Source organism: Triturus cristatus, chromosome 11 (assembly GCF_964204655.1).
Source record: "Triturus cristatus chromosome 11, aTriCri1.1, whole genome shotgun sequence".
NCBI classification, from domain to species: Eukaryota; Metazoa; Chordata; class Amphibia; order Caudata; family Salamandridae; genus Triturus; species Triturus cristatus.
Genome location: NC_140594.1, coordinates 118,221,676 through 118,248,265, shown reverse-complemented (window position 1 = coordinate 118,248,265; position 26,590 = coordinate 118,221,676).

Below are 26,590 nucleotides of genomic sequence, written 5' to 3'. Positions count from 1 at the left end.
TTTGAGTGACAGCATTTAGCCCTTTCACATGGAGCACACCCACAGACAAGGTAACTCCCTTTGGTGTCAGTGTTTTTGTTTTTCCCTTATTATTACCTTAGTGTTGCCTTTTTTTGTAGAGCCTGATGTGATAGCAAGCGGCTTTCTACCACATAGGAGCGCCAGACACATTCCAGCTTTTATCTTTCCTTGTTTCCTGCCAATGCTGTTGTAAATTCCTTCTGAATGCCTTTGTTTACGTGACTGCTGTTTTTTTACTCTATACCAGCAGCTCACATGAACTCTCAGTATAAGCTCATGGGGATGCTCTTGGCAACCTTGTCTGTCATTCCTGCTTTCTGTTCTTGTTTCTTTCTTTATCCCCTTCTTTCTTTCATCTTCATTTCTTTACTTTTTTCTTTCTATGTCCCTCTTTCTTTCCTGCCTTCTCTCCTTCTTTGCTTTTTTCCTTCTTTCCTCTTTTTTTGCTTTCTTTCTTCCCTTTTTTTTTCTTGTCTCCCAAGTTTTGTTTCTTATTTCTTTCCTTCTGTTATTTTTACTTCTTGCCTTCTTTCTTTCTATTTTCCTTCTTTCTTATCTTCTTTCCTCTTTCATGCTTCCCTTTTCCTTTCATTCCTCTTCTTTTGTCCTTACTTTTTTTTATCCTTTTTTCCTCTTCTTTCTTTTCTTTTTTCTTTCTTCCCCTCATCTTTGCATGTTTGTTTGTTTCTTTTTTGACTTCCTCTTTCATTCTTTCTTGCCTTTCTGTCTTTCATGAATTCATCTTTCTTTCATACTTTCTTTCATTCTTTCTTTCTCGCCTTCTTTCCCAGAGGCAGTAGGCTGGCAGTCAATGATTCATGGATTTAGTAGAAACTAGAGTTGCTTAAATGTTATTATGGAAAATTGCTATTCTAAGGAAAGACACAAGGCTCTTATTAGTCTCTTTTAAAGTAAACCACCAATACAGAGACCATTCAATCAATAATTGTAAAATAAAACTTTGAAATGTCATGCTAGGGTTGTAGCAGTGAGTATTCTCTCTCACTTGGACTATGGAAAGGTCCATTTCGGGGACGGGAATGTCCCTTGCATGGTATATGAGTATGTATTACTGTAAAAGTGCCCTGATTCCATAAGCAACTACAAACCTGACTTATTTTTGGGGCAGCTAGCATAGTAATTCAGCATATGCACTGATGCCTAGGCATTGTCCATGGTAAAGCCAAGGTACAGAACCCGTTATAAGACCTGGAGGGAAGTACTAAGTAGTGACTTCTAGACCGGCTACGCCTACAGTCCATGTCCTAGGTTGCTGACTTACAGCGGTGATGGCAGCATACCAATGTTTGGAGATTCATATTCCTGAATACACTTTTTCCTATTTCAGAAGGGGTGCAGCCTACTGACCCCACTCATGTAAAGTTCTTCCGAGATGCAACACCCAGACCCCCGTGCTGACATTCTATGTGTGTGTGGTGAGTATGTGTTTGCTTACTGGATGTATGGCAAATGTTTCGTGACAAGACTCCGCATGTGGTGCAAGTGGGACCGCTGGCACCAGCTGGATCCGTTTTGGATGGGCCCCTGGTCCAGCAATGCACAAGATGGAGGAATGTAACAACATCCCCTGACAGTGGAAGTGTAGTGCCCGCATTCACTCGGTGGAGGGTGTAGACCCAGGCAATGAAGTGACGGAGGATGGAGGGAGGGCTCCTTTAGGAACTCTATAAGGCCATTCGGCAAGGGATTTCTGATTAGCTTTTCCTGAGCACTGCTATTTGGTGGATAATGTGGGTTTAGAGAACAGTAAGCAGATTCTGTTGTTAAAGGTGAGGAGGTTTCTAGGCAGTGTTTGCTTTTGTGTTTGTCCCGACTGCTGCTTCAGGAATACTTTGTTTCCATCGTTTGGATACTTTTGCTTGCTGCTGTGACAGCTCTTACCCTGCAACTGTGCCAAAAATGAAGTCATAAAAGTATTAGTTTAGTTGCCATCATCAGATACAATGCTCTATTGCACTGGTTCTTAACCTTTTGACTTCTGGGGACCCTCACTGAATCTTTATTGAAATCCGGGGATTCCCAATGAGTCATCACTGGAAGCATTTTTGTTGATCTGAACTGCAAAACTGTACAGAAAATGTACAGAAGCAAGGATTCATCAAACGAATACACAAATGATGAAATATGTTATTCAATTAACAAACGTTTCACAAACAAATATAAAAAATATATATATTTTTTAAACTTTATTTTCCTTTTAACATACAGTTAACAAACACTAGGATCATTGCAGATATTAGTCCATACATTTTACATATCATATAGCATTGATTACCGTTCTCAATCATTTATCTATATTGACATTTTATCCATTTAGCAACATTAAGCTATACTGTACCCACCGCATGAGCGTTTATAGCTAAAATCGTAAATGTGCGTGTCTGTGGGGGGCAGGTGTTCCATGTGCATGTCGAATTAGATCCCCTAGACCAGAGTGTGGCCGAGTCGTCTTGGCTTTTCTAGAAGGTATGCTTGGAGAGGTTGCCAAATGTCTCTTGAGTGTGAGGTAGGTGGTTGTAGTTGGGAATATGTGTCCCTATTTGCGCTACAATATATCAAGCTAGAAATCCAGCACTTCAATGTCGGTGGGTGTTTACCACTCCAGCGTATTTCAATTTCCCGCGTTGCTAACATCAGATTTATTGCCACGTATCTACGTACTGCTTTCGGACATTATGTACAAACTCGAGCAGCGCCTGTAATGGGTTAGGTGTGAGCGTCTGGTTTGTCATGTGTGATAATTCAATGTATAAGGTCGTCCAAAAAATAGCTATTTTAGTGCAAGTCCAAGTCATGTGTATGAAATCTGCATGGGGTATTTGCATTTAGGGCATGCCTGCGAGCGAGCATTATCCATGCGATGTACCCTGTGGGGAGGCATATAAGCCCGCCATATAAATATAAAGTGCAGCAATTTATGACGGTGATTCATGGAAGTTTTACAAATTTTTATTAGCAGCAGTGCTGCCATTGAAAATCGGATATAGCATGGCCCAGATCCCATTCCCATGCCTCTCTTGTTTGTAAATCTGCAGTGGGGAGCAGTGTGATACAAGCCTGATAGAGTTTAGACATCAGATTTCCCCCCCCCCCCCTTAGTTTTTGATGAATAGAGTCAAAGGGGTGAATTCTGGTAGCTTGAGTGGATGGCTGGGGTTTTGTGCACGTAAAGCGTTTTGTAACCTATGTAGTATAAAATTATCCATGGGTGTCGCGCCCTGAAGTCTGGCATCTTCTGTACGGAAGAATGCGTGGCCTTGGGGAAATAGATCTCCCAGCGTGTCGAGGGAGAATTTAGTGAGGGTGCGCTTGACAATTTCTTCCTGTGTGATGAGCAGCCAGGTATTACCCGCAAAAGGGAGGGCCGGGGAGTAAAGGAGGTGGCCACTTGTGGATGTAAATAGTTTCCTCCATGTCCAGCTAGATGTTGAAACAGTTTGGATGTCTTGGGGTCCCATTTCAAACATTCTGGCAAGATTTCTGAAAGTGGTGTTGGGTGTATGAGGTCCGCCTCCGGTTTAGCATAGGGGATTCTGACATCTGGGTAATACCAATACCTAGCAAAGCTGCATTGAGCCACCAGGTAATATCTCTAAAGATTCAGCACCCCAAATCGGCCTTTTTCGTAAGGCGGCGTCAGGGTGTCCCCTCTAATCCTAGGCTGCTTGTTACCCCACACTAGGCGCAAGAGGGAGGTGCGTAATGTTGTGAAGAATGAGGTGGTCAGCAGAATAGGTATATTATGAAACAGGTATAGGAATTTTGGGAGCACAACCATTTTAATTATGGCGGTTCGACTTGCCATTGCTATTGGTAGTTTTAGCCAGCGGTCCACCTGCCTGGACAGTTTATCAAGTACAGCACCAAACGCAATATCTGCTCATTTTAATAGGACGCTTTTGTAAATTCAATTGAGGCAACTCATTGTTTACACTATGTTCTGTTTGATGCACTTGCACTGCTCCCGCGAATAATTCTGAGGACACTAATCTAATTATTGGCCTCCAACGTCAAATTCCTTCAGATTTACAGAATGTTTAAAAATTTGAAATTGTTCATTTTGCTTCTTCAGTTATATACACATTATAAATGTGTTTATATTATTCAATTATCTAATCAGTCACGGACCACCTGAGTAGGCTTCATGGACCCCAGACCACAGGTGAGGAACCATCACAGACGCTTTACAATCATGATGAACTAACACTATTCAGTCCTTTCAATAATGCTGGAAATGATTCTCGCATTTGGCCCTATGCGACTCCCTGTGTGACGCTCTGTGTGAGTAAAGATTGCAGACTACTTGGAGAGGGTAATTATCACCATATCTGCTTTGAAGCCCAAGATGTTCTGTTGTTGAGAATGTTTTACATTGGGTTTTACCATTTCATCAAAAAATGTGAACTTCTAAAACGTTTGTGGCGAGACACATCTTTTCTGCCAGTGTCATCTTGTTCTGAGACAAGAAAATGATGCTATCTAGGCGAAGGATCATACTGTCTCCTCTGACATCAAGAGCTTCAATAGCTGGGTGAAGCACAAGGGAATGTAGATATCTTTTACTTTCAAAGTGAAGAAGTCTCATCGTAGAGGGAAAATGAGATGCTATCCATCTTGAAATGCCAGTAAACTCTCCAAGCATCGAGTTGTTTTAAGAATGACTGAGTAGGAATCCAAGGTGCCCTTGTTATTGAAAAATAAACTCTACCTGAGGGGCGAGCGTCCGTTTCTTTCATAACCGCTGTACCTCCCTGTTTACCAAAAGAGTTTCTCTTGTGGGAAAGCGAGGAACATCGGAGGACATACGATCAATGACACAATATAGAAACCATAAATATCGTGATAGCAGAATATCATGTCAAAAATATCGATCACAAAAATATTGTTTTCCTATACATATAATGGTAGGCACAAAAATATTGTGGGAAAAATATCGTTTTAGATGAATATCGAAAAATATATACAAAAATATTGTTTTGTCCTACATATGTCGTTTCAGTACAACAAATTAAAAGTACAATAAACACACTGCAAATTTAAAATCTTTCCAATCTAATTATACATAAAAAGTAAATATATACTAGTACATTTTGCTTAAAATATCTTAAAAGTCACATACATGTATTGATAAAAAAAATCGCAATTGAAATACATAAACAAATAATAATATTAATACAAATATTATATATTTAAACAATATTAATTAAAAAAATTAACTATATAAATAATAAATATACTATTCCCATTCCAATTTATACAACAGTAGGGAAAGCGTTAAACTCAGGGGGCGGGGGGGTACAATTTACAATTCCCACTCCAGTCTGTGCAACTGTAGGGAAACCAGTTGAGCTCAGGAAGGGTCAAATTTACTATTTCAACACACGTCTGTGCAACAGTAGGGAAAGCACTGGACATAGGGGGTAAAATGTACTATTCCCACTCCAATATAAGCAACAATAGGAAAAGAGTTGGACTCTGGAGGGGTGAAATGTACTATTCCTACACCAGTGGGTGAGACAGTATGGAAAGCATTGGACTCAGGAGGGGTAAACTTTACTCTTCCCACTCTAGTCTGTGCAACCGTAAGGAAAGTGTTGGACTCAGGAGGGGTTACATTTATTTTTTCCACTCCAGTCTGTGAAACAGTAGGGAAAGCGTTTGGCTCAGGAGTGGTATAATTTACCATTCCCACTCCAGTGGGTGAAACAGTAGGGAAAGCATTGGACTCAGGAGGGGAAAAATGTATTATTCCCAGTCCAGTCAGTGCAACAGAAGGTAAAGCGTGAACTTAGGAAGGGTAGAATTTACTATTCCCACTCCAGTCGGTACAACAGTAGGGAGAGCATTGGACTCAGAAGGGGTAACATTCACTATTCCCACTCGTCTGTGCAACAGTAGGGAAAGCGTTAAACTCAGGAGGGGTTAAATTTACTATTTCCACTCCAGTCTGTGCAACAGTATGGAAAGCATTGGACTCCGAAGGGGCAAAATGTACTATTCCCACTCCAGTCTGTGCAACATTAAGGAAAGTGTTGGACTCAGGAGAAGTTACATTTACTATTCCCACATCCAGTCAGTGCAACAGATGGGAAAGGGTGAACTTAGGAAGGGTAGAATTTAGTATTCCCACATTAGTCAGTGCAACAGTAGGGAAACCGTTGGACTCAGGAGGGGTTACATTTATTTTTTCCACTCCAGTCTGTGCAACAGTAGAGAAAGCGTTTGACTCAGAAGGGGTAATATTTAGTATTCCCACTCCAATATGTGCAACAGTAAGGAAAGCATTGGACTCAGGAGGGGTAAAACTTACTATTTCCACTCCAGTGGGTGAAACAGTAGAGAATACGTTACACTCGTGAGGGGTAAAATTTACTATTCCCACTCCAGTTTGTGCAACAGTAGGGAAAGTGTTGGACTCAGGAGGGTTAAGGTTTACTATTCCCACTCAAGTTGCTGAAACAGTAGGGAAATCATTGGACTCAGGAGAGGTTGTATTTACTATTGCCACTCCAGTCGGTGCAATAGTAAGGAAAGCGTTGGACTCAGAAGGGGTAAAATGTACTATTCCCACTCCAGTCTGTGCAACAGTAAGGAAATTCTTAAACTCAGGAGGGGTTACATTTACTATTCCCTCTCTAGTCTGTGCAACAGTAGAGAAAGCGTTCGACTCAGAGGGGGTAATATTTACTATTTCCACTCCAGTCTGTGCAACAGTAGGGAAAGCGCTGGACACAGGAGGGGCTAAATTCACTATTCCGACTCCAGTCAGTGCAATAGTAGGGAAAGCATAAGACTCAGGAGGGGTGAATTTCTTATTCCCACTAAAGTCTCTGCAACATTAGGGAAAGCATTGGACTCAGGAGGGAAAGTGTTAGTCAGGAGGGGTAAAATTAACTATTCCCACTACATTCACTGCTACAGAACAGAAAGACTACTTCACTTCAAACCAATACCATATTTTAACAATTCTATTAAATGCCCAAAAATATAAAATTCTAAATATAAAATATAAATGCCTAACTTTTAACAAAATAAAGAAAAATTACATAAATATCACAATGTTTAATTATTACTATCAAAAGAAATATTTTTATTATGATTAAAATACCACACTATATTCCCACAAAGATAAAAGTCAACAATTCAAATGTAATGGGAATTTTAAAAAAGTATAAAACAATTAACAAATTAAATAATTAAAAAACAATGTTTAATAAATGAATAAATATTTTTTTAATGTATGATTACTTAAATATGTTCCCACTCTATTCCTCTACAAAGTAAACAACACATACCTAAAATATAACTTAACAACTATAATAATTTCACAATTAAGATGATTATCAATTAAATAATTAATAACAAAGTAATAATTATCAATACATTAATTCTTAGTACACTTCCCACCCTGTAACCCTAAAAGAACAGCATCCCACACCTAAAATATATAAAAAAATATAATGATTATATAGGGGCCGATTCCGATCCTGTATTTTTTTTCCCGTACGACTCGTATCCGTATTTTTTTCCGTACGAATCGTACAAGTCACGTCCAACCCGTGAAGTACGATTCGTACAGAAAAAGGTACATACGGATCAGCCCTATCTGTACAAATCAGTTTGGGAAAAGTTGTACGAGACGTACCCGGACACTTTTCCGTACGAATCGTAAAAATGCAGTCCGACCGTACTAGTACGATCCGGACCGGCTTTCCGATTTACGATTTGTATGGAAAACGTCCGACCCGTACACGGGGAATGACTTACATATGCAATGTCTGTGTACGCACTGTACAGTAGCAATGTCGGTGTACGCATCGTACATAAGCGATGGCGGTGTACGCACCGTACATAAGCGATGGCGGTTTACGCACCGTACATAAGCGATGGCGGTGTACGCACCGTACATAGCAATGGGGGTGTTCGCACCGTTCATAAGCGTTGGCGGTGTACGCACCGTACATAAGCAATGGCGGTGTACGCACCGTACATAGCAATGGGGTTGTACGCACCATACATAGCAATGGGGGTGTACGCGCCGTACATAGCGATGGGGTTGTTCGCACCGTACATAAGCGATGGCGGTGTACGCACCGTACATAGCAATGGCGGTGTACGCACCGTACATAAGCGATGGCGGTGTACGCACCATACATAGCAATGGGGGTGTACGCACCGTACATAAGCGATGGTGTACGCACCGTACATAGCAATGGGGGTGTACGCACCGTACATAAGCGATGGCGGTGTATGCACCGTACATAGCAATGGGGGTGTACGCACCGATAGCGGTGTTCGCACCGTACATAAGCGATGGCGATGTACGCACCATACATAGCAATGGCAGTGTACGCACCGTACATAAGCGATGGCGGTGTACGCACCGTACATAGCAATGGGGGTGTTCGCACCGTACATAGCAATGGCGGTGTACGCAGCGTACATAGCAATGGCGGTGTACGCACAGTACATACACAACGCATGGGGGTGTGTGTCTGTACGACTCATACCCCTGTACCATACTGAACCACGACACTGTAAAACAGCACAAGGAGGTCTATTCGACTCGCACAACACCACAAAACACGTCTACACTGCACAAAAAATGGAAAGGACTGACCTGGACACATTCAAACAGGCAAACAGAGGGGCAAACTCACAACCACCCCTTATAACACACCCACCAAAAATTCAAACTGAGCCACACCCACAAATGGACCAATAAAAAGGGCCCACACACACAAACCATGAGCCTTTGCAACAGACTCAATGCAGCTAGAGAGCACACACCAACAACTACACCCATCCACCTTAACATATACACCTTCACACATCCTCCTTCACACACACCCCCTCTATACATTCAGACCCACACCGTCACATTCAGACCCACACATTCACAAACATCCACACCCTCACCCTACACCATGCCCAAATACAAGAATCCAAAGTTCACAAGGGAGGAGCTGGAGATCCTTGTCAATGAAGTCATCAGAATCGAGCCACAGCTGTTTGGAACATTGGTCAGACAGACCAGCATAGCCGGAAAATCACGCCTGTGGCAGAGGATCGTCGATAGGGTGAATGCTGTTGCACCCATCAGAAGGACCAGGACCGAATGCCATGCCAGGTGGTACGATCTGCGGAGGGCGGTCAAGAGAAAAATGAATGACGACTATGCCCAGAGCAACATCACTGGAGGTGGTGCGCCCCGCAGACCAGTACATTACCATCCCTGGGAGGAGAAGGTGATGGCCATGCTTGCGCCGGTGGGAGTGAAAGGACTCCAAGGAGTTGCAGAGCCTGGTGAGTACACAAACAACTTACGTAACATGGGGGTAATGGCATCCACACCCCAACTACACCAAATGCACGCAACTACCCCCAAGCCATCACCGGCCAGAACCACAGTCAAAAACTACGCTAATGCCAATAACATGTGTATGCCCCATTGAGAAATCAAGGCCATGCTATGTCCCATGCTACATGAAGCACCAACCCAAGAATGGATGTCCGGTATGCTGGGAGGGTGGGTGGCACAAAACGCATGTTTGAATCATAAATCAGACACAATTGCCCTCATCCTATATGGCCCAACTACATACCCATGCACCATGCGCAATGCACAGGGATTGGGAAAGTACTGACAAGATAGCTCACACTTGGCCCTGGTGTAGGCAGCACAAGGCCCTCCTGTGACCAGTGCAAACACTAACACCAAGACAACAAGGTCAGATATCTAGGACAGGAACTCACGCTCACTGTCATGGCAGCATGCTCCATGGGGGGACAGCTACATCACCTGGGAGCCCCAGGGCCAAATCACACTACACCCACCAGCAGGCCCTGTCACACACAACCCTTACACATGCAGACACCACCAGTTCAGGCAATGGATTTACCCACTGTCACAATGGACATGCAACACAACAAGACCAATACATAGCCGAAGAAGCATCCAAGCCACAAATCGACATGTCAAAAACTCAGGAGAACATATCAATCTGTCCCCCGCAACATACCCACCCACAAGTGAACATTGAGGAGAATGCTAGGCACATACAACTACCTGGAGGAACAGTGCCAACTTGAATGTGTATGAAACATGCATGTTGCATGAAACAGCATTAACATTGTCTGTCTCTCACACACAGGGCAACGTGATGAATATCCCCCCAACAATGGGGGGGAAGAATCACAGTCAGAGGCTCGGGAGGAACCTGATCCCACCGGCAGCGACGCCTCTCAACACTCCGCGGATGACCCCGACCGACTTGGACCCTCTGGTGTCCAAGCCCCTGCAGAACCTGGTTCAGGAACATCTGTGCCAACCACCACCCCCATTCCTGTCACATCCCAGGAGACACCGAGGAGCCCTGCCCGCAGTGAACAACTGAGCCGGTCTGACCAGGAGGGACAAGGTGTGGCGGGCACCCAGGAGGAGGCAGACAACACCGCCACTGCCATCCCTCAGGGGTCCCGTAGACCCGATGTCCAGGCCAGGCTCGTGTGGGCAGGGGTGGTGGGAGTGGAGGACGGCGGAGGCGAGAACCTGACCAGCCAGCTGAAGGGACCGGTATGTCACACATCCACAACATCATGGAGGCATACCGGCGTGACACCAGGGAGTTCAGCCAGGTAGTGGTGACCCTCATAGAGATCAAGAACCAGCAGGCCGAGCAACACGCCAGTCAACAAGAACACCAAGGACAGATGGAGGCAAGACTGGCTGAGCTCCTGGCGGTGCAAAGGGACATAAGCGATTCACTCCGTCGGATCGCCGACAACATGGGCAACCCTCCCTGTGCCACCAGGCGCAGACCACCACCAGCCACAGGGAGGGAGGAGGAGGAGGATTCGTCCGACGGAGCGTCCCAAGCATCTTTAAGGCCTGCATCTGAGGGTCCCGCGAGGAATGTGGGACCATGAGACCATGAGAGGCAGCGGCCCATCCACATCTCCCAGGTCACCTGGCCTGGCACCTGGCCTTCATGTGCGACAGCATCACCTCATTGACTGACATCATCTGCCACATGGACTTACTGGTCACAGTCTGACCAATGATGCCAAACACTGTGGTCTGGACTCTGATGACTTGAAATGCCAAGGATCCCATCTCCCCCTGTGAACTTTGGATTCTATGGTCCCTGCATAGCACCTTTTTCTGTGCACAAATCACGCCCCAGAGCTATAAATAAAAAAATTAATACATGAAATTTTATGTTGCAGTCATTTAGCATGAGTCCACAAAATACGTGTGGGGATATGTCGAAGTATGCCTGAGTGTGGAACAAACTCCAGCCATCCATACACTTGGATCTGAGTCCGGTGGAGGACACACATGGGTCACAATGTATCACAAAATACGGACATGGAGCCCAATACTCACCCGTGATGGCCTCAAGCTGCTGAGGGGGTGCTTGCAATACTGCTCAGACAGACCAATTTGGAAGAGTATCATGAAGGTGTAGAGGTCATGGGTCAGGTTGATGTGCCCGGGGAGGGAGTCCCAGGTCTGTTTGGCGAGGTGGGAGAACTATCTCCTGCATGCAGTTTTTATGTGGATGTGATGAATGGTGGCCAGGGCAAGGTGGGCTGCATGGAGTTGGGCCAACATCCAAGGTCGGTGTTGGGTCTGGGGTTGTGGACTGCCTCCTGAGTGTGGTTGAGGAGTCTGAAGGTGATCCTGCAGCACACAGTGAGCCATTTTACCTATCTCAGGTGAACGGTGATGTGGCTGGGGCGGGGGATGTTGCAGATGAGGTGTGCGGATACACCCTGGATGTGGACAACTTCTCCTGCAGTTTTGCTGTTGTTCTCCGTAGAGGCCGGTGCTGTAGTTGAGCCGGCTGGTGTCGTGGACCAGGGGGACGGTCTGTCTTGCCTTGGAGTGGATCCATCTGTGGGTCATTTGCAGCATGTGGAGGGTGTTGCAGCATGAGGTACAGATGGTGGTGAGTTGCATGGTAATTGTGAGCGATGGGTCCATGATGAACACCAGCTTGTGTGCGTGGCCACTGGGTGCTGGTGTGGTGCACAGACCAGTGGGACACAAGGAGTTGACCCAGATGTAAGGGGACAATCCTCAGATGATGACCTCTGTCCTGTCCAAGTCCAGCCTCAGGTGGTTGATGTTCAGCCATTCCTCAACGGATCTCATGCCTTCTTGAAGTTTGGATCTGGCAATGGCTGGGTCTTTGGTGAGTTTGAGGAGCAGCTGGGTGTCAATGGCATACGAGATGATGATGAGGTTGTGTGCGCATGTGATGGTGGAGAGGGGGGTCATGGAGACATTGAAGATCGTCACGCTGAGAGAAGAGCCCTGTGGCATGGGCCAGATGACCCCAGTGTACTACATGTTGCAGGGTGGAAGCAGACTCCCTGGGCCTTGCTGGTGAGCGACTTTCTGATTTAACCCTGGGCCCTCCTCCGGATACCAGTGTTGGAGATGTGTGAGCTGACAGTGTGGTAGCACATGGTGTAGAATGCCATTGAGAGGTCAAGGGTGGTGGCCTCACCATTGTTGAGCATGGCAAAGTTGTCGTTGGTGGTGACAATGCTGACGGTTGCAGTGATGTGATTACTGTGGAAGATGGTCTGGTGCCGGTTGCCTGGAGATGGTTGCATGGAGGAAAATTGTCATTTGCTTGTTGAGTGTCTTCCTGATGACATTTGCTGGGTAGGGAAGCAGGATGATGTACCAGGAGATCCTGCGGTACTGCCGTCCGTTGTTTAAGAAGGGCCTGGGTCTCTGCATGCCTCCTGCACCCATGGAATGTGACAAACCCAAAGGAGACATTCAGGACGCGCTGGACGTGGGCTTCAAGGATGTGGAATGATGTGGTTTAGATGTTGTGTGTGAAGGGGCCTGATGGAGAGCCAGAGTGTATGTTGCACATGAGCCAGGTTGTGTACTTGCTGCTGATGGGAGTCCATAACCTGATGGGGGTTTGTCCTGTGGATAATAGTGCTGTCTGCCTCTGGGTGCCAAGGCTGTCGTGTATGCCCATGAGCTCGCAGTGGTACAAAGTTGCAAGGGATGTGATCTGCCTTACAAGGGTGGGGTGTCTTGGATGGAGATCTGCTGTCAGTTCACTCACAATGCTGATGAGCTCCTTGATGTCGTGTGTTTGGGTGTCTCTGCACTATCTGAAGGATCTCCACTTGTCCTTGCTGATGATACGGTGATGGCTGTGTGTGGTGTTTTCCAGGGCTGTAAGGCAAATGATGGCTTTTTGTGTTGCAAGGTTTGCACAAGAGTCCGGCTAAGTCTGTAGGAGTCCAGTAGGTCTGCCTTGTCCCAGGTGCCTTAACTGTTGTTGTGCGTCACAGGAAAGTCCGTCAATGTGGCAAGATTGTTGGATCAGTTGCTGAACCAGTGCGTGAGGTTGCAGGGTGTGGCGGGGGTGTTGTTTTGAGTGTCCCACACAGCTTGTCTGTGGTGACTTACATCAAGCATCTTTGGGGGATCGGTAGCGGGGTGTGGGGCAGTGTGTTGCTTGTCGGAGACGTGGATTCAAATGTTGATGGACCAATGATGGATGGTGGTGTGGTTCCCCTCCAGCAAGAAGTTGGCCCCCAGCCACATGTAACCCGTGGAGGTGATGGCGTGCGTGCAGATGTACGTATTGATGGCTTAGCGGAATAGTGGATGTAGGCCTGCAGATCTGTAGATGAGTGCTACTCTGAGTGTTGCCATGGAGTTGCTGCAAACCCGGATTTGTGACTCTGAGGGTGTACTTGTGAATAAATAGCAATTCATCCTCCGGGATTGGTGTTGCCGTCCCTGCGGGTGATCTTGTATCCGTGTGAGATGGCAATGAAGACGTCATGTGCTGAGGATGCTTTTGTCCAGGTTACTGTCATGAAGGTGATGTGTGGGGCTGTTGTGTTGAGGCGGTAACAGAGTCCAATAGCGTGCTGGTGGACGGAGCGGGTGTGGAGTAGGAGGCACATTACCTGGTTGTTCTGACAGGGTCTTGTAGGCTGGGCAGCGCTGTGTAGGCAGTTGGAGTAGCACACTCAGCATGCGAAGTTGTCGTGTGTGTGCTTAGGGGTTGCCTGATAGCAGGAGGATGATTGTCACGATGACATTGCTTGGAGAGTGGCTGCAGCATGAGCCTGTTGTGTGACGTGGGTCATGCAAAGACTAGAGGGTCGTGCACTGTGCATGTTTCAGGCGCAGACGTTCCTGCCTTTGGCACGGCGCTGGGGCTACAGTGGCACAGAAAAGCTGCTGCCTGCATTTCGAATGGGTGGAGGGGGAAGGGCAGAGCATTTTTGAGGCGTGGGGGTTGCAGAATCAGGGCACTCGGTGGGGCGGTGCCGCAGGTGAGGCAGCAGCAGGCGGAAGGGGTTAGAAATTAGGCAAAAAGTAGCACACAAAGACAAGGTCTGAAAGGCACAGTGCAACAGGTGTAAGTAAAGGAAGGAGTGTCAGGTTACTCATGGGTCACTCCGCGAAAATGTATGAACAATCACCATAAATTACAGCCACTGGATCAGGCAACAAAATGCGGAGATGCGCAAAGGAGACACACCATCAGCAGGCGTTCACGTCCCGTTGTGGGGAGCAACCTGCACAAATACATACCCAACCAGGTACTTCATGCACAATAGAGATCATTAGCCATAAAGCACTGCATGCATGTTGCCAAAGTACACATACACACAGATGCTCAATCATTGACAATTATGCCATAGATGACGCATGCAAACTGTCAAGAGAGCTGCAGTGACAGAGATGAGGCACTTTGGATTGTGCTGAACACCTTTATTCCACATACACACACAAAGGGATATGCATCCATATTAACAGACTCACAGGTCAGATGTTAGAACATGTGGGACATACGCTGGACACCCCCTTAACAACACGGATGATGTAAATCCCAATGAACTGGCACACAAGATAAGGGGATGAGCCGAACACATCCTGTTGCACACGGAGAGGCTGCAATTCCCCATGGAGCCTGTTGTCGTGATGTCCCCCACTATGTCCACCCGTAGCATCTGCAATGTTTCAGAGGCAAGGTTTACACAGATTGATGCCTTCATCAGACGCCACACTCCACTACAGATGACTGTCAAAAAGGGTGACTATCATGTCATGGGAGTGATGCTACATGTTATATGCTCCATGGTGAGAAGACATGTATGCATGGTACCACAACATGCACAGAAGCAGTCCCCACACATTCCAAACCCGTACCACCACAAAAAATCCTTGCTGCAATCCTTACCAAAACTGACCTTTCCACATGTCCGTGCATGGAACGCTGATTCAGCACACGTTGCAATCCTCATGAGGAATAGCAGGAGGACAACGATGACACGAGCAGACAACAGGCGCAAAATACCTGGGAATGACAGACACACAAGAAGTCACCTCAAACAATTATCACCGCACACATGGACATTTACCAAACATGAACAATGTTTGACACATGTAAATTGCAAAGAAAGTCTCTCCGCAAAACTGTGTGGCATGACATCATCACTCGAGTGACACATCAGAACACACATCCAAGTCACTTTGCATTCAGTCAGCTGGACATACACATTGCAACACATGCCACTCAATTCTACAAGCTTGCACACTCATACCCAGTGACTCACCATTATGAGAAGAAGTTGCGTATGAGCTGACTCCGGATATCATCCTCCTCCTCCTCCTCATCACTAGCCTCGTGAGCAAGCCCTTGATCCTCCACGGGTGGATGTTCCTGCTCATCCGGATCCAGGATGAGTGGCACTGCCTTCTCAACTGCCATGTTGTGCAGCATGCAGCACACGAGGAAGATTCGGCAGACCTTCTCCGGAGCATAAGGGAGGGACCCGCCTGTCTTGTCCAGGCACCGGAATCGGCTCTTCAGGAGGCCAAACGACCTCTCAATCACTCGCCTGGTCTGCCCTTGTGCATTGTTGTACCTGTGATCTGCAGCTGTTCTTGGGTTGCGGAGAGGTGTCATTAGCCATGGCATGTTGGGATATCCAGAGTCCCCTACATGGAAACATCATGTAAAAAAGTGGGTCAGGAGATGCCGTTAGAGCCAAAGATACCGCAACACATAGAACAAACAGAGTATACCCACCAACAAGACATGCTCGTTCGTTGTGCAGCCGCAGCATCATTTGTGGCACCCTGCTACGCCTCATGGTGTAGGCATCGTGTGCTGATCCTGGAAAACGTGCACAGACATGGGAAATCAGCATGTTAGCAAGACACACCACAAGGGCATTTATCGAGTGGTAATGTTTTCTATTGCGATAGGCTTGTTTCTGTGCCTGTGGTGGTACCAAAGCCACATGTGTACCATCAATGGACCCAATGACATGGGGCATCCCTCCCAGGACTTAGAAATCACCCTTGACATCTGTCAACTCCTCAGGAGTAGGAAATGTGATGAATTCATCAAGGTGCTCCAACATGGCTGCTAAAACATCACGCAGGACACGGCTGAACATTGTCTGAGACATGCCACCAACATCAGCTATGGTGAATTGAAACGTACCTGTGGCAAAAAAATGTAGGGCTGCCATCACCTTCATCTTTGGGGTCAGCGCAGTAGGATACCTGTGTCACGGTTGGAGGTATGGTGCCAGCCTGTCGGTCAAGTCCTCAATCAACTGTTGAGTGAATCTGTAACATCGGATGCAGGCACGTTCCCTCATGGCACCCAAGTCTGGCATTGGTCTTGGGACAGGCGGTGCCCTGCAAGACATTGTTTGTAAGAATGAAGATTGAGAGTCTGCCAATATCAATGTCAATGAACATAGCACATGCTACACTGTTAATACACATCAGGTAACTATGGAGTTGGGTGTGTGCAATACATACAGAACACATATCCCAGCTTGCTGGCACTCCTACAAAAAGCCAGATACACCTGTTGATTGTCAAGTCAACATGACATGCCCTGAAATGATTTGGGGGACAGTCTGAGTCAAGAGCAACATATATCACCGGAGTGACACACAACCACATAACTGCATTGGAAGGATGTCATCTCATCCAGACAGCTGACTGAAAGGCACACGCACAGGTCACATGGAATGTTAAATGTACATATCAAACACAGTGCGATGAAGGGGTACACGTGACAACACAAAGACACAGCCATTGAGACAATGCACACATGTATGACTGGGAAAATATGATGTCCGATGCACACAGACCCTACAGCCGTGTGAATCCACATGTGGCATGGTGTGAGTGGATGTGTTCCATGCCCATCTCCACACAGACCCCTGTTGGATGCACCAACAGCAGATGCAGTTGATGGGACACTGACATCAAGCTCATGGAAACACATGACACACACCTGACATAGTCCCAAAGGGGCACGCTGATCGTGACAGGTCAGTTGATGGAGTGTCCCTGTCCCTGGCATCAGGAGACAGGTGCGGGTGTTGATGACTGTGCCATCCCACTGCTGCTGTGCATGACACAGTTGGACTACAGACACACATGTGGCAAGTGTCAAGGTGATGTGTGCCACATAGTGCCCCATCACACATGACATGTGTCCACAGGTCATCACACATCAATTGTGCAACTAGATGAGATGACCTGTGCAATATCATTGGCTAACACACCTAGGGCCTGAACATGAAAGTATGCAATGACAAGTACTTGATGGACATCCTTGTGCGACTCGTAGCCCTCCAATCCTGGCATGTGTACGCCTGTATTACCATTGTAAGCGTGTGAAATGCGTACCCGTACGTGTATGCACTAGTAGTACACATACGTGTACTACTATTGCGATCCCCTTACGGGTACGCACTAGTAGTACACGTACGTGTACTACTAGTGTGTACCAATAAGGGGATCGCAATAGTAGTACACGTACGTATACTACTAGTGCGTACTCGTAAGGGGATCACACTAGTAGTACACGTACGTGTACTACTATTGCGATTCCTAGTAGTACACATACGTGTTCTACTATTGCGATCCCCTTACGGGTACGCACTAGTAGTACACGTACGTGTAATTCTAGTGTGTACACGTATGTGTACTACTATTGCGATCCCCTTACGGGTACGCACTAGTAGTACACGTATGTGTACTACTATTGCGATCCCCTTACGGGTATGCACTAGTAGTACACGTACATGTACTACTAGTGCGTACAGGTACGTGTACTACTTTTGTGATCCCCTTACGGGTACGCACTAGTAGTACACGTACGTGTACTACTAGTGCGTACACGTACGTGTACTACTATTGCGATCCCCTTATGGGTACGCACTAGTAGTACACGTACATGTACTACTAGTGCATACCCGTAAGGGGATCGCAATAGTAGTACACGTACGTGTACTACTAGTGCGATCCCCTTACGGGTACTACTAGTGCGTACACGTACGTGTACTACTAGTGTGTACATGTACGTGTACTACTATTGCGATCCCCTTACGGGTACGCACTAGTAGTACACGTACGTGTACTACTAGTCCGTACCCGTAAGGGGATCGCAATAGTAGTACACGTACGTGTACTACTAGTGCGTACACATACGTGTCAAACGCACTGTACAACTGGTGCCGTAGGGGTACGTGTGAAACACACAGTACCTGTGTGTGGATTTCAAAATTACATAGGGGACACATAAGTGTTAGGCCATAAATGCATGCTGGTTGTCATGGATACCGAGTTTTCAGTTGAAATTTGTCCATCAGGTGTCCTGGAAAAGTCAGTTGGCCACAAAATACAATGTTGCAAAGTGGTTGTTGACTTGACATGATGCTCACATTTTGAACGATGCAAATGATGTCACTGGTGTATGTTTAAAGGGATTGGAGTAAACGTACGATGCGAATGATTCAGACCAATCACTATGTCCTCCTCAAAATGAATGCCCCTCAGCAAGACAGATATAAGGCAGCCAGAACCCATGAGAGGGCACTTGCCTGCACAACTTAAGAGTCGACAACATTGCTGCTGTCTCTGCTTCCTCTGGCCATGTCACGTGCTGTGGAGAGGGCCCAGCCATTCACCCTGGAGGAGAATGAGGTCTTGCTGGACGTCCTCCTCCCACAGTACACCAGCCTGTATGGGAGACCAGGGGAGCAGGTGAGTGCTGACTCCACTACCTTTGCCTATGCACCTGTTGTGTGACAGTCAATATAGTGTCCAGGTGGGACACACATGCAATGTTGTTTAGAGTGTGTCCCGGGGGGAGGTCATGCTTATGGCTCTCATGCAGAGCATGATGTAGTTCCTGTGTGCACTCCTCACTTGCATAGTGCTTACAGTGACTTTCACTGCATAGTGCATGGCACATTCAGCCTGGAAAATCCTTGGTGGCTTTTTTACCTGTTGTCCTGAGGTAATTCAGTGGTCCCCCCGGTGTGACAGGTGACTGTACCCACACATGTGTATGAGTTGAGTGGACCTGTGGTGAGAGTGTCCAAATGATGTGTAAGGCCTCATGGACATTGATGTGTGTGAATGTTCCTTGTCATGTGGGTGAGTGTCTATGTGAAGTGTTGCACCACAGCTGCATGGTGGAGGCAACAGATCTATCCATCTGATGTGACAAGTAAGCCGTGCTTTGTGTCTGACTTGCAGAGCTAGCACCACACCTGTGACTCCCCAATGGCAAATGGCACATGTGCAGAGTGAGGGTTGTATCCGCTGTTGTCAATGACAGGCGAGTGATCTGTGCCTGGGTGTGTCTGTCTAGTCTGCTGAGGGTGCGTCAGTGGAGTGGAACATGTGACTGCTTGGCACGTGCTGGCCATCAGTCTGCTGTTGCATGTGCTGCACAGTGTGTGGCATGTTCAGTGAGTGTGTTGCACCCCTCATGCCACCTGTTGACTTTCAATGCCATGTAGTGCATTGGCGCTTGCACACAGGGCCAGTGCTTGTTGTGAATGAGGCAATTCATGTCAGCATCCTATGCCCTGTTCAACATTTCAAAGATGTTCTAATGTGTGTCTGGGAAATGGAGCAGGTGTATTGATGTAGTTTCACTTTATCATCCTGACAGGTAACTGCCTAGGAGAAGGGGGTGATCTGGAACAACGTCGTCAGGGCCGTGAGATCTGCAGGGGAGCGTAGTCGGCAGCTGCCACAGGTCTGCAAGAGGTGGCAGGACATCCGGTACTGGACCCGGCGGATCGCCCGGGTCCAGCTGGGGCTCGACAGTCCTCGCCCCCATGGCGGCCGCCGACGCCTGACCCCCCACATGAGACGTGTCCTGGCGGTGGTCTTCCCTGACCTCGATAGGCAGTTACAGGAGAGACTGCAGCAAGGAGGGGGTAGGTACATGGCTTTTGGTCGTGTTATGTGTCACCTGCTTTTGAAAGTGCTCTTTCGCATGAATACACTCCCAGAGTTGATATGTGCAGTGCATTTTCTGTTCCCCAATGTCAGCTGGGGCTCTTTTTCATCCCTTCCCCTCCTTGACATGTGTCCCCTGGTCTGTATGTAATCACATTTGCACATGGTCATCTAGGGTGCCAGTAAATCTAAGTGCACATAGCTTTCTGCATCATGTTGGAGGGTGGTCTGTGACTTGTGTTGGTACCTTGCCTGTGCCATGACCTGTTCACTGTGTTGGGGGTCCATATTTGTTGTCACTGATGATGATTCTCAACATAGGAGTGTGAGCTTTCAACTGAACCCCCTTGCAGCATGCATGACCAATGTTGTGGTCTCAGACATGATGTGCATGAGTGGGAGATATGCATAGTGCCATGACGGTTGAACATGGTACAGTCAGCTCATTCCAGGACCATGGAGCAGTGTGCCCACTACAGTCCCTTGAGACACCCTGGCCTCCTAATCATGTGTGTCATCCAAAACTGTGCACATTCACTGTGGGTTCAGCATAGGTCTGCCTCTGTGGCATTGTTACCTGGCCTAGTTTGTATTTTTCAAATGTGTGCTACATGTGTCCACTGGACAGGGATACACCATTTTGCTTGTGCATACTCACACTGGGCAGTGATTGTGTGGCTACTCACAACAATCTGTTGATGGTTGTTTGTCACAAATATGTGTTGCCAGCCCCACGAGGTGATGTTGTGTCAATGAAGCAAGTTTTCAAGCACAGTTATTGTAACCCTGAATAAGTAAGGTGTCACTTCTTGATCTGTATCAGTCACATTGACTCAGGTATGGGGGGTGGTGCGGGAGGGGCATACATGTGCAACCCTGATTTTTCATTGCCAGGTCTGACTTGTGTGTGAGAATTGGCTGAACAGAAAATCAACGTGCAGTGCCCCTGTGATGGTGGCCAGAGCTTAATGTTCGTGCTTTGCAGCCTGTGTCAGTTTTTTACAAACATGTATCATGCACATACATTTTTTGCACCTGTGTGTGGTTCAGATGCAACACAGTTTTGACTTTGTGTGCTGACATCTGTGTGTACATTCTGGCTTGCCATGAGGGTGAACCCACAGTACAGCTATGCTTTTTTTCAAACCAACTGCAGGCCCATTAGCTTATGCATTGTCCTGGGTGTGGACCTGAGTGCCACTCCAGATGACAGGCAGTAGGTCATATGTGTAGCCAACTGTGTAATCAGGTGACGGATAGCCATGTGACAAATGACATAATTCAAGTTGTTACTCTAAATAAATTGTACCTTGGCACTCACAGCACTTGTCAACAGTTCTTCATGTTTTAAATGTGGTAATTTGATGATTTGTGTTGAGAAAAATGATGTGCCTGCATGAAAGATATCTCCCAAGGAAGTGCACACTAAACGGCATTTCCACTTTCATTGAACACACTGGCACCTTTTCAAGAAGCCACTGTTAGAATTAATTGGTGTTCCAGATTCTCCATATACATGTTCCCACAGTGGTCTGGATTTTGTGAGACTCCTTTGTTGTTGGTGATACGAACTAACGAGTGTCAAGACATCAAGACCTCCGTGGGCACATGTATATGTACTTTCTGCAACACCATTTATTTCTAACTGTGGATTCTTAGAAAAGGTGTCAGCTTCTTCAATGACAGGGTAAATGTACTTTTGTGTGCACTCCCTTGTGCGACATATTTCATCCAGGCACATGAGTGTTTTTTCACGAGATGGCGAATTTCCACATTCAAAACATGTCGATTGTGTAAAGTATTGTGAGATCTGTTGTTGCCTATCCTACCGTCGCTGACCGCTGCTGCCGTTGCCGTTGCTGCTACCACGCCACGCCCATCTGCGTAACGCCGGACGTCCGACGGACACTACGCAGAGTGCGCACACGAGAAGAGAGAGAGCCCGGGCTATCGCTGCCGCCCGACGAAAGAGGACACAGAAAGGAAACATTATTTATTTATATTTATTTATATTCTGATTAATATTGATTTCCCCAGGCTCAATTGTGGGTCTGTGGGGGCGTGCAGTACGTGCAGTACGTCGACAGCTGGTGCACTGATAAGAGTCCCCTGGCCGAGTGAAAGGCTGCGAGGCGGGGAGAAAGAGCACTGGAGAACTTTTAAGGATTTAACAGCTGTGAAGAAGATTTAAGGGCAAAACCCAACACAGGATTTGGAAAACGATTTGGAATACGCCGTAAGAAGGAATTTGGGTGGTAAAGCAGTGATACGGCACGGCATAAGTCAAGGTCACGCAGGTTGGCACAACAGAGGTAAGTGGCTGCTCCTGTTTTTTTGATTATTGACCTAGCGGGAGAGCAATTCACAGAAAGGGTGGTAAAATACGTATTGAGTATACTCAGGGGAGCAGGTGCGCAAACGCGGTTATGGCACCAACAAAGGCAAAGCAGAAGGAAACATGATTAGGGTCATTGGACAATGCTGATGTGTCCGAAGCGTCTTCTTCTACAGAAGGGTCCAAAGAGACCACTGTGAAGCCACACGTTACTAATAATAAAATTGATAAAAAGAAAAGGACTACAAAGAAGGCTTTTACTGAGAATACACTAATAAGTAGCGAGAAAGATGGAGGCTTGGTGTCTAAATCAATAAAGGACTTTGTGGGGAAGCATTTTAAAAGAACACTAACCCCAGGTAAAAGTCAAGCTCAAACCATTGTCCAAATCCCTGAGACTAACAATGAGATACCATGGGCTGAAGCAGAGGATGTCGTGGAGATTATGGATACCTCCCTTTCACAAAATGATTTAAGCCAAAGGATACCGCTTTTGGAACCAAGACTCTCATCCTCCCCACGCATTTTCCCTTCACCAAGAACAGTGGATGTAGGTTTGGCAGGTTTGGGGCCCAGTGATGTGGGGGACTGTTCCAACTTGTTAAATTCTTCGGCAAGATCTATGTTGGACAAAAGCCTGGATCAAGCCGGGTTCCAAAGCCCGAAACCTTTGGATTCCTTAAATGAAATACTACGGAATGGTACATTGGGTATGGACATTACAACCTCATCTTCAGCCTCGATGTTGGACATTATGTTAATGCTTCAAAAAATGCTGCAAGGCTTGCTGGAGGTTTCGGTATTAAATAATACTCTGTTAAATAATCACGAATTACAGTTTAAAAAAATGATAGAAGAACTACAGGGGATAAGGGGATTGATGCCTACAATGGTAAGAACCGTACAAGCTCCAGGGTTAGACGAGCAAAGGGAAGAGATAGTAGAGCCAGCAGTGGAGGGTGGTCCTAAGAATAATGTCTACATCTCTAGGTGGCCTATGTTGGTAAAGAGGCGGGGAGAGTTATTGAGACATCAGTCTATAAGGTACCCACGTAAAAGACCCTTTCTTGCCCAGGGCAAGTTGAAGGCCAAAAAAAAAGAGAAGAGCAAAGAAATGCAGGCCAGGACAAACCTAAAAGAAAATGCCCAGCGGAAAAATCAGATAAGAGAAAAAAGGATAATTGGGCGACAACTAGACTTTGCAGACGCGGTAACTGAGGTTGAAAGGGATAGGAAAAAGGTACCACGGTTAAACATGTATAACCCCTCGCTAAAAAAATCTTGTAATAAGCATGGAGGGAAGACACAAATAAGAAGTGTAGATGCCGGAGGCAGTAGAGCAGACACTCGCCCAAGAACGAATATACAGATGGGAAGAGGTGGCAGCGACCTAGAAACCCCAGACAAAAGTAATAGTAATAAAATGTGGATTTACTTTAAACACATTGAACAGGTAACAGGAGGGAAAAAACTAAGAAAGTTAGGCCCGCTGAATCGTTCCCATCTCTTATTTTCATTTGCAAAATGCCCATCCCTAAAAGAAATTGGGTCAAAGGATCTGAAACAGATAGGGTTTTGCTGTGATAATAATGGCGTAGAGTACACAAAGGTGCAAGTTTACTCTAGACTTGTTAAAGCGGTAATCCAGAATGCAGGGAAAGAAATCCTAAAAGAGGGGATAAGGATTATTTCAGAAGAAGAAGTTGATGCAGGGAAACAGCGAAAGGGAGGCTTCCTGAGATTTCACGCGGGTCTGGGGGAAAGGCAGGTGAGGTGGTTAACCGGGGGTGGGGTGAGACGGCCAACATCACCTTAGCTGTAGAAAACTCCAAACCCAGTAGGGAAGAAGAATGTAGGGATTGGGACAGTAGTATCTGTTCATGGGGTTTGAATGAGTCAGGATGCCTCAGCGACATCGACTAGGTTACTGAGTTGCCGCATAGCCTGAAATGGATTTCATGGAATATAAACGGGCTGGGTGGAACATCAAAGGCGGATAGTGTAAACCAGCTCGCAAAATGTGTTGATGTCATTTGCTTACAGGAGACTTGGCTATGCGGCAACACTCAGGTAGTAGAAGGGTTTGTTCATATGTATAAACCAGCCAATAAAAATACAAAATTTGGACGCCCCTCAGGGGGATTGTTGACTCTTGCTTCAACCAAGTTCGTAAAGGAGTCAAAATTAATCAGTTCATTATGCAAATGGCTGTTGGTTTGTAATGTATGTTACAAAGGTATAGAAGGTAAGGACGTCCATCTTATCATCATAAATGTATATATTCAATGGGGGTCTCAAAAAGAATATGAGAGAGAATTAAGCCTCTTTAAAAAGGAGATAATTGATCTGACAGAAAAGTATGGGAGGAATACTCTGGTGCTAATGGGCGATTTTAACCATAAATTAAATTTTGAAAAGCTAGATCAATGGGTTGAAGATATGATGAGTGCCTATAGTATTGGACCAGCAGTTTTTCCACTGTGTCTAGCCACCAGACAGGATGAAGCCCTTGGGAAGTTCCTGGGTTCAAAGGGCTTAATATGTTTAAATGGCAGGAAGGATACAGATCGGCCAGCCTCCCAGACCTTTAGAGTGGGAAATCAACAATGTCCAATAGACTATATTTTTACCCTAGCATGGAACTATGCATTGGTAAAAAAAATCCAAGTAATTAAGCGCAGGGATAGCGATCACAATGCGCTATTCTGTGAAATTGTAGGTGAGTCGCTAGATAAATGTGAAAGGGTGCTTCCTCAAAATGTGGATTATCCTAAGCGTATGACCACAAAACTGACGGATGAGTACGTTGAGAAATTAGCTTGTTTCCAACAAAACCTATCGAAGGAAAGGATTGAAGGGAAGCAGGTAGCATGGTACGAGGATGTAATAGCACAGGCGGTGCAGTGTATAAGGGTGTACCTGAAAGATAAAAAACAGGGCAAGGTAAACACCCAAACCATGAAACGTAAGTCAAAGTGGTTTAATCTGGAATGTCAAAGTTAAAAAAGCGCGATTCGGAAACTAGAGCGACGTCAGAGGACCAATTATGACCCTGGGAATGTGGAACGGTTGTGCGGGTTGAAAAAAGAGTATAGTTCCCTAATAAAGAGACAGAAAGGGATTTTTAAAGAAGAATGTTGGGCAAACCTCTTACAGACAATTGAAAATAAAAATATAAAAGGGTTTTGGAGGCTGATACAGGAGGCTGCAGGTAGAACACCGGGTACTATGAGCAGTGTTGTAGAGGAGGCAGCATGGGGCAACTACTTAAGCAACCTTTACAATGCCAAAAGGCCCCCGGAAATCGAGGATAATCGATTAACCTGGATAAGGGGAGTAGAAGGTTTAATATCAGACTTCTCTGTAGAGAAAGTAAAGGATACCATCAAAAAATTGAACTTATCACGTGCAGCTGGCCCAGACAACCTCCCTGCCATTTTAATTAAAACTCAGATGGACTGGTGGGCAGGTTTCTTCTCCCATATGTTTGTGGCAATTCTGGTATCAGGTAAACTTCCCAAGTCCTGGAAAGGTGCAATAATTAGACCTTTGCACAAAAAAAGGGAAAAAAAGGACCCCAAGAACTATAGGTTAATTAACCTATTAGATATTGGGGTTAAGGTGTTTTCGAAAATAATCCTGGGCAAGTTGAAGGAATGGGTAGAGCAGCGGTCAATAGTTCCAATTGAGCAGGGTGGCTTTAAGGAGGGGCACTCAACTATTGATCACTGTTTTGCACTGTGGGCGGTGGCGAGGAAGTCCATAGAGCAGCAGGGCAAATTGTTTTGCTGCTTCGTGGACTTTCGTGCAGCCTTTGACTTGGTGGATAGGGATTGTCTGTGGGAAGCATTGAGGAAGTATGAGGTGCCTGCTGATCTCTTGTTGGTAATTCAAGAACTGCATAGCCATAACTGGGCACG